Source organism: Humulus lupulus, chromosome 7, assembly GCF_963169125.1.
Source record: "Humulus lupulus chromosome 7, drHumLupu1.1, whole genome shotgun sequence".
In the NCBI taxonomy this organism is placed as follows: domain Eukaryota; kingdom Viridiplantae; phylum Streptophyta; class Magnoliopsida; order Rosales; family Cannabaceae; genus Humulus; species Humulus lupulus.
In genome coordinates, this window is record NC_084799.1 from 13,487,098 (window position 1) to 13,497,303 (window position 10,206).

The window sequence follows — 10,206 nt, forward strand, 5'->3', positions numbered from 1 at the left end:
CAATTTCAGCCTGTCAACTTGGACATGAATATGATAAAGTCTATGGTAGCAAGCTTTCAACCACAACAACCACAGCAGTCACAACCACCACAGCCACCACAACAGCCCGACGATAATGACTTTCAAATAGATTTTGATGAAATTTAGTTTTATTATATTACTATTTTTAAATTATTAATATTTTGTGTTTTTTTTAGACAATACTACTTATGTTTTGTTATCTTACATTAGGGAGACTATGAATATTGTTAAATTGGTTTTATTATTTAATTAATAAATTAGTTTTTATTATTTAATTAAATAAGTTGGTTTTATTTATATATTTAATTAATATTTAATATTTTATTAAATAAATTTTAATCAATATAATTAATTAAAAATATATATTTTTTAAATTGTATACCTACAGCGACGACATGTCATGTCGTCGCCGTAGGGTGCACGCTGAACACGAAAATCTGAGTTTTCGTGACACTACAGCGACACCATGTCGTCGGTGTAGGCATATAAACCCAAGCACTCTTCAGCGATGACAGTCGCAGTAGATAGAGCGGTCGACGGACCTACAGTGACCACATGTCATCACTGTAGAAGTTTTTTAAATTCATATTTTCAAATTTCGCAACCACCAATAGCGACGACATGTCGTCGCAATATCCCAGTCCATCCGAAAAAAGGATTTCCTACTGTGAGCGACTTGTCGTCGCTGTAGTAAAACACTACTGTGACGATTGCGTTTTGTCGTTGCCGTAGATTGCTACACATACGGACCCACAACGACGCTATTTTGGCGACGACATGTCATCACTGTATACCTTCTGCGGCGATTTCTTGATCTACAGCGATGACAAAAGTTGTCACTATAGACTATTTTTCTTGTAGTGGTAATAACAAGTCAATCAAGTGAATAGTAGTAGTACTCAAATTTTGTCTCATCTGAGATATGAGTACTAGTGTGTTACCAAAATGAGGGTTAAAACTGAAAGGTTTTTTTAATAGAACTCGGTCTTGAAAAGACAAGTATTTTAGGGTAACAAAATACTGTGAGAGTTCAACCTATGTAGACTTAAGGGTGGTGCCGCCCCTCATGAGAATTGGGAGTCATTCTCAAGAAAAGTCTATGAATGGAATGTGCACATGGCCATTAACGGTGCAAAAGCGAGACATTGAGGTCTCAAGTGAACATAGCAAAGGTGTGTGTGTTATCACCGATTTGTTATCAAGGGATAGTGGTTCAATGCTTCAGCAACCAAAATTTTAACAATCTTTGTGATAATTACACTAAGGTAACATTCAAGTCGAAATACATTTTACTTTATTCACCAATGCAAAGGTTTTTATAGAGTGATTATTTAATCAAGTGGAGGAATATTATATTTTAATATAATATTTGGTTGATTAAATAAGTTTAAAAAAAAGTGTAGCATCCCAAATTTTCTAATAAGGCTTAGGGTCTTGATTAGTGTGCTGGGAGGGCAATAATTGATTAAATTATGTTAATATGTGAATTCAATGATTATGTGATTAGAAATGCAAGTTTAGGTGAATTAAATATGCATGTGGGCCTCATTTGGCTATTAGGGGCATATTTGTAAATTGAACCCCTTAAGGGTATGATTTTGAGCTATGTGTGGTGTTTCCGACATGAGGAGACCCTGTCCCGCGGTGTTTGCGGAGAGTCACAAATTTGGTATTTGGAACCTATCGAGATTGGTAACTACTAGTAACCTAAGGATTGGTGTTGTTACTGAAATAATAAGAAAAATGTGGTATTTTTTATAAATAGTTGAAGGACTAGGTGACCCATGAGGTTTAGTATAGGAGTGAGTTAGAAGGAGGGGTAGAATGGTCATTTATGCTCTAAACTAGACAAACCCACAGCTAAAGGTTAGCTTTCACGTTCTAGGCTTCTCAAGAGACCCTTGGTCATTTGGTTCAAGTTTTCAAGACTAGGCAGCTGGGTTTTTGAAGGAAAATGGAAGTGAATTCAATTGAGGAAGAGATTTGCAGCCATCCACACCTAGGAATCTCGAAATTTAAGAGGAGGTAAGGATTTCATTTCTGTGGTTTTAGGTATTTTATGTTGTTCTTGAGGAATGTGAATTTGATTTCTGAATTTGGGTTTTGGGATGAAGTTTTGAGGAACTGAAGCTTGGGAATTTGAGGATTGAAGCTTGGAGTGGCATTGGAGGCAGCCTAGGGTTGAAATTATGTTCTAAAGGTAAGGATTCCTTTAAGTTTTCAAAATTTTCTGGTTTGGTTTAAGTTTTGTAGAATTTTAAACTGCTAATTGAAATTGAATTTAGATGTGATTTTGGATTTGGTTTTGATGAATATATGTTGTGTATGTGGTGTTATTTGAAGTTTTGGGATCCTTTGGGACTTGGGTACACTTGGGGCATGGCTTAGGTGAGTTTTGGCTTGAGGGAAAATGGTGGAAAAACCCAGTTTTCTGAGTTCATGTAGTAGCGTCGCTGCGCTGTTCTTTCGTGATGCGGCGCTGGGATGAACCAGGGCAAGGGGCCCTGGCTAGGTGCCGCGGCGCCTGTATGGCTGTGCCCCAACGCTATGCCATTTTCAGGGGCCTTAAAGTTGCATTTTTAGGGCTTAGGCCCAGGGGGCTCAGGGGACGATTTCACCAACCCGTGTGGGGAAATTGGAGAACCCGAGAGCACGGGATCGGTTCCGGGATTCAATTATAAAATCAGGAAGTAACGAGAACGTTACTTGTGGAAAAAAAAATTGTTGTACCCGTAGAGCAGGGTGTGGCCCTATTGTTGTATTGCAGGGCGTGGCCCTAATGTTTATGTTCAATATATGTTTAAATATATGTTGATATTATCCTATGTGATGCATGTTTGTGAATGAACGATGAAGGCCGAGAATGGCAGGAAGTCGAGTACAGCAAGGGGCCAGGTTCAGCGTTGGGCACACTGAGTGCAGGTCGTTAGAGCGAGACCCTTCTAGGGTGCTAGAGTTACCCTCTCGGTGAAGACCGCAAACCCAGGGCCTGGTAAAGCGCCTGGGACGGTGTTGGCCGCTATATGTTTAGCCCGTTGGCTGTTTTTTTATATACAGTGAATTATCATGTATATATCATATGTTTTGTGTTGAGTTTTTTTGCTGGGATTCGGCTCACGGGTGCTCTATGGTGTAGGTAAGGGCAAAGGAAAGGTCGACCAACCATAAGTATGGAGAGCGTGAAGCAACGGGTACATGTTCGGCCTACCTGGATACCACAACCAGGGTTATTTTGGGAAGATGTATTGTATTGGTTGTTTTGTCTCCTAGGTCGACCTTAGCTGTATTTGTGTTGTAAAGTATTTTCTAAACAATATTTTGGGATCCCGTCTATATAACTTTTCCAACATTTCAATGAATGTCCGAATTTTATAATTAATATTGTTAAACGAGTTTTGTTTCAGTTTAATCACACTTTTAACCTAAAACCTTGATTAGCGAGAAAAGGGCACATTTTTTTAGCTCACTTAGTAACGGTTCTAAGGAAGTAGCGCGTTACAAAAAGTGATTATTTAATCTAGTAGGGGAATGTTATATTATTTCATATAATATAATGTTATATTAAATAATGTGACAAAATGTTAGCATGCTATAGGCCTGTAATCACTGACATTTTGAGGACATTTTGTTTTGGGAACAAGAGTTACTGTGGAGTTATAAAGCTCCAACAACAAGCAGTTGGTATTGGACTAGGATAGTTCAAACCAAGGAGGAATTAAAGGCTGCTTTTTCCTACAATGATCATCAATGGCAGAGGTACAGTATCAACAAAATGTATAAGTATTTGATGAAGAATAATGAAGGAAGCTGGAAATACTCTTACCTGTGGGATAGATTTGGAGTTCCTAAGCACAAATTTATGACTTGGCTAGCTCTTAAAAAGCGATTACCAACTAGAGATAGACTTATCAGCTTTGGTATTACTTCTGACCCTCTTTGCTTGTTATGTGATCAGCTTGCTGAGTCCCATAGACACCTGTTTTTTGAATGCCAATTCAGTAAGATGTGTATGCAACACATACTGAGTTGGTTGGGTATTGGTTCCAAGAAGTATGAGCTGGTGGATATTGTGAATTGGGTGAGAGGATGTAAGCACTCTAGTTGCCAAAGGAAAGTGTATAGCTGTGCTCTTTGTGCTGGTGTGTATTATATTTGGAAAGCTAGAAATGATAATTTTTGGAATGTAAAGAAACCAGTAGTTAATACTGTTACAGAGAGTATAAAAAAAGATATTTGTAATAGGATGAGTCTTTTGGGTTCAAGAATGGTCAGTAAGAACGATTTGGTTTGGTTGGGAAATCTACAATTGTAATTAATGATTGGTGTTTGTAATTAGTTTGTGATTAATACAAAACTTGAGCTAATTTACCAAAAAAAAATAATGTGACAAAATGTGATTTGTCACACCTTGTAACATATTATTGAGAGTCACAAAATTAGACACACGTGTGTGCCAAAATGTGACATATTTTGGAGTTACAAAATCAGTTACAAATTTGTAACTCCCAAATATTACCCAATAATGTGTAGATTGTATGTTACACATTTGAGATAGGATTGCACAAAGCCATTATGAAATATGGTTGTTGGAGACATGTTTTAAACTCCCATTAGGTGTTTGGAGGCTACAAAATCACGTGGGAAAGGATTTAGGACGTTTTGGAAAAATGACATTTTTTAGCTGAAAATGGCATGTGGCCGCGGCTAGGAGCATTGGTGGCCGCGGCCTGGGGAACAGCGAGCCACGGCAGCGGCCAGGCATGCTAGTGGTCGCGGCTAGAGATGTGTTCAACCAATTTTCAACCTTTTTTTCCACTTTAAACGGTTCTAACACCCTAAGTAACTCCCCAAACTCTTTTTTAATTCCATAAACATCCAATTAATCGTTGGTAACAACCATGGAGGTTGGTGGAATTTGAAATTCAAAGGGTATCTCAAAACTCTATAATTAGAAGCATAATGCTCACTTGTAAGACAACTCTATTTCTACCCACTAGAGCACTTGACTAGAAATACACCAAAATACTTCATTATTTCAGATAGCTATTTCTAATATTAAGAGAATCCCTTAGTGCTTGAGATAGGGGAAATAAGCTTTTGGGCAAAGGTTGTAAACCTTGTTCAAGTTGGTGATCCCCAATGCTCTTCACTTTGGTTGTGTGAGTGAGAGTGTTTTTACTTTTTTGTTCTTGTTATTTCTTCCACCATTGATTTTATCTTCTATTCTTCTATTTTATCTTTACATATTTATTTGTATATTTTGTTTTAGAGTTGTAGTCCTTATCATTCTCTTCATCTATGTCTTTTCTATATCTATTAAGGGTCATTTGGTATGAGAAGTTCACAGTTTTCATATTATTGGGAAAGTTGAAGAGGGTAATCTGATAGTCTGGAAACTTACATCATTGTGTTTGGTTGTGCACTGTAATCTTATCTATGATTCTTAGGAATATCACTTTCTGTGTTTTGTTGTGCATATGAATCTGTTAAGTTTTCATATTTTCATAAAATTAATATAATAATATATTTCATCAAAATAATTTTACTCATGAAATATTTTTTAACAAAATTAAAAAAATACATCTATTGAATACTTGAATCAAGTATAATTTTTAAAATTACAAAAATACTCTTAGTTTATTTTTAATAATATTTCATTTGTTATTTTAAACTAAAGTAATGATATAAAGACTTTACAAATCAATTTCTTTAAATAAACAAATATTATTTATCATTTTATAGTTTGATATATGTATATTTGTTTTTATATTATAAGCTTCAAAAATAAAATAATTTATTAACTAAAAAATTATTGGTTTAAGATTTTTTTTTTTAAGAAAATAATAATAATTTTGAAGTGTTTCACATTCCTGGGTATCTGAAAACCACTTGTGAGATGAGTTTCACTTGAACTTAGAATCATGAAAAGTTAAAACCCCTGGAGTATAGATTCTCAGGTTAGAAAAACTCAAACCCAGCACCAAACATGAGAAAGTGTTCAGATTCTCATTCTAGTGTCCAGATTCCTGCATACCAAATGACCCCTTAGTATTTTGAGAAAAATTCATGAAGTTTTCGACTGAAAGACCATGGTGGGACTAAGACTAGGATTGGTAACCCCAAAAACAAAAGGGTATTTTGTTCTCATTCTACTCAGAGCTACTACTTCTTTCAACAATAGCAACAATGTCAGCAGAGTGATACTGAATCATTGCACTACTCTCAAACAACTCCATCAACTTCACGCTCACTCCATCATCAACGACCTCCTCTCTTCCTCTCATTCCCACTTATTGCTCACCACTTTCCTCTTCTTTGCAACTTCACTTTCTCACAACAATAACAATCGCGGATTGAGCTACGCCCTCTCTCTCTTCAACCTCATTCAAAACCCATCTACATTTTCCTTCAATAACATCATTAGAGCCCACTCTCTTTTTTACTCGCTGCTACAGTCTCTCCTCCTCTTCTCCTGCATGCGCCGCCTCTCCCTCCCTCCCAACTTTCACACCTTCCCCTTTGTCCTCAGCGTCTGCGCTCAGCTGGGCCCCGGAAATACCGATGCCATTTCCATTGCCCGAGCTCTTCACTCCCAATTCCTCAAGTTTGGCTTCAACGTAGATTCTTTTGTCTCCAACGCCCTCATCTGCGTCTACCCCGTTAGCTGCTGCCTCTTCGATGCGTATCGGGTATTCTATGAGGACCCTCAACACATGGATGTTGTCTCTTACAACACTCTAATCGATGTGTTTGTCAAAGCATGTGAAATTTCGGGTGCTCGTAAATTGTTCGACAAAATGCACCTGAGAGACTCTGTCTCCTGGGGTACCATATTAGCCGGTTATGCGCAAAGTAATCAGTGTGAGGAGAAAATTCGACTCTTTTATCAAATTCTTGAATTGCAAATTCATCCAGATAACATTTCCTTGGTCTCGGTTCTCTCTGCGTGTGCCTAGCTGGGGGATTTAGAACGAGGCTATACTATACACGATTACATTGGCACAAATGGGATTCGTCTAGACTCCTTGACTACATGATTGGTCGAGTTGTATGCCTAGTGTGGCTGCATTGAGATTGCTAAAAAGATATTTGACTCGAGTTTGGACAATAACTTGTGTACATGGAATGCAATGCTCGTTGGGTTTTCCATGCACAGTCTTGGCAAGCAATCACTAAACTATTTCTTTAGAATGATAGAAGCCAAAGTTAAGCCAGATGGGGTTAGCTTTCTAAGAGTGTTGGTGGGTTACAGCCATGCAGGTCTAGTAGATGAAGCTAAAAAACTATTCAATGAGATAGAATCTATGTACATTGTTTGTCGATAGCAAAAACATTATGGGTGCATGGCTAATTAACTGGGGAGGGCTGGTCTGATAGAAGAAGCAATAAAGATGATTAGGAAGATGCCAATGGGGATGATGTGTTCGTGTGGGGTGGGCTGCTATCAGGTTGCAGGCTTCATGGGAATGTTGGTGTTGCTAAGAAAGCAGCAAAGCGTGTGATGCAGCTAAAACCGGACGACGACGGTGTGTATTCGATCATGGCAAGCGTGTATGTGAATGCGAAGCAGTGGAAGGATGTGGTGAAGATGAGGAGGTGGAGGGAGTCGAAGAAGGTGAAGAAGAGTGTTGGTTGTAGTTTGATTCGATTGGAAGGAGTGACTCATGAGTTTGTTGCTGGGACACACTGCATCCCCAAACTAATGAGATATATTCAATTTTGAATATATGTAAATATACCATTTTCAAACATTCTTCTACCCAAGTATGTCCTATTATTATTTTTTCATATGTTGGTTTACCTCAGACAAAGACATAAGAAGCAAAGAAACTGTCACTTTGCGATTGATAATAACTTGGTCTCCCATTTGAATGATCTTCAACTGTCAAGCTTTTAAGTAACAAATAACAAATCTCACTCTCACTCTCGCCTACTCTAGTTCTCAAAGAAAAGTTAAAATAGAAAAATGAAAAATATAATAAAAAATTAATTAGCAATGTATTTTTAATATTTTTTCTCTATTAGAATGTGCTTATTTATATAAGGAAACTTAATAAAAAATTCATATAAAAACAAGTCAAATGGTATTAGGTTTTGTTACGTTCCACTATAATAATGTTTCATATATTCTATAATTAATCACTTAGTACTAGCAAAGCTATTACGTACCCAACTTCGTAAATAACTCAATATTTTAACAAAATTTACAATATTACCCTGTTATGTACACTACCGTGCACATTCATTTATAATATTGCTCTTACATTTCACTGCCACCTAAACAATCACTTCTCACCCAGTTCACCTTAACGGTTACAAAATGTCAAAATGTTACATATATATTGTTTACAATTATCATATTTTGACATTTGGAATAATAATGGACCTGCACGGTGGACTTAGCTATGTGTAGGATTGCAGAAATTGCCTTTAATAAAATAACTTATTGAAATAAGTATCACATGACTTTTTATTTAAAATAACTGTAAATATTTCTATTCCCATTTATTTTATCAGACGGTAACTAAGAGTACTTACAATAATTTATACTCTATTATACAATATAAATCACTAAACTTTTTTTAATTTACCTCAAATTTTTATTTTAAATCATATATTGACTTTTTTATTTTTTCTCTAAATCATTTCAATATTTTATTTTATAGTATATTTTATTTATTTTAAATATATACACACGTACACATATATAAGAAAAAAATAAAAGCTAATCAAATATATTTAGAGGAATGAATAGGGGTGTTCCAAATGTGGAACAATTACTATTCATTGCTGTAAAAAAAATTGTAAAATACCTCTTCTAATGGAGAGTTATTTTTAACCCTTTTTTTTTCATTCTTAGCCTCTCTATTTTAGAGAAAAGATTAATTTACCCTCATCTGGGAGTATCCTAACATATTTAAACTTTGAAAATAGTATATTAACGTGAAAAAAAGAAAATGTACAGATGTCAATTTTTTATTTGTGCGACAATGAAGGAAGATGTAACTTGAAACAACTGTTTAATTAGTAGACTATATGTCATTGAAATTCTCAAATATGGTAGGAATGAATATATTTATATATATGAAAGAAAAATAGAGAAATAAAAGAAAATTGACTTTTTGGTTTATTATAAATAAGAGTACTGTATATTAAAAATTTATGACAGGGTTTATCGCCATAATGTGGAGAAGAATGAATGTTAAATGGAGCAGCCCTAGTAGAGGAAGATTGAACATCAACACACACACACACACATATATATATATATATATATATATATATAGATGCGATCGACAGTAGTGGATGTACATGAGTGGTCGGCTGAGTGCGCGGCTGGCAAGAGTTCTTAATTAATAATAATGTCTCTAACTTTGAGCTTGAGTCAGATTGTTTGATTTGCATGTGTTGATCACTGATGGTGGCCAAGAGAGGTGAAAGTTCGCTCTCTGTGTGTGAGAGTTTGGAAATATGTGGTTTTAATTTCAATGGTTTTCTCTTGCATGATAAGCGTGATCAGATTCAGGGGACTATGCCTGGGCATTTACTAGCTAAAATGGCTGTTTGGTCCAAGTCATTTTTTATGTGGAAAGGGGATGCTCCCCTCTGTGTAAAGCTTGCTGCCATGACAAATTAAGATATAAGTTTAAAACATATAAATAGTTTTTCAGAAATTTTTAAAAATTAATAGAATATCTGCTATAATTTATCATGTATTACACGATCAAATAAAAAAAATTAAATTCTAATTCTTTAATATACGAAAAATAGAAACACTCCAACTCACCCTAAAATTGTACTTGTTTTGGATACTAAAAGGCCACGTGAGTAATGATAGATTGGAAAGAAGCTTTCTTTTCAAGTCTAGCTATTGCAATAGATATCCCAATATTATGATGCTACAAAGCTTACGAAACTAATAATTGATCAAAGCTAATTTAGATAAAGCCTAATTCTTTGATAAAGTTTGAATAGAATATTTTATATGTATAGCTTATTGACTTAGAAATTATCAAGAAGTTGATTTAACATACAAGAATGATGATCGTGTAATTTATTAACATGCGACAAAAACAAGATCTGTGATATATTATGCACTGTATACTAAATTGGACATTAATTAATAACTTATAACCACAAATTGAGCCATGATAATCCCATGTACGTAAGTATTGGGTAGAAACA

The 10,206-nt window shown here is 35.4% G+C and overlaps 1 pseudogene; it reads left to right on the forward strand.

Annotated features, from left to right (window-relative positions):
• Nucleotides 1-6,110: 6,110 nt before the first annotated feature.
• Nucleotides 6,111-7,839, forward strand: LOC133791395 (pentatricopeptide repeat-containing protein At5g61800-like; annotated as a pseudogene).
• Nucleotides 7,840-10,206: the final 2,367 nt, after the last annotated feature.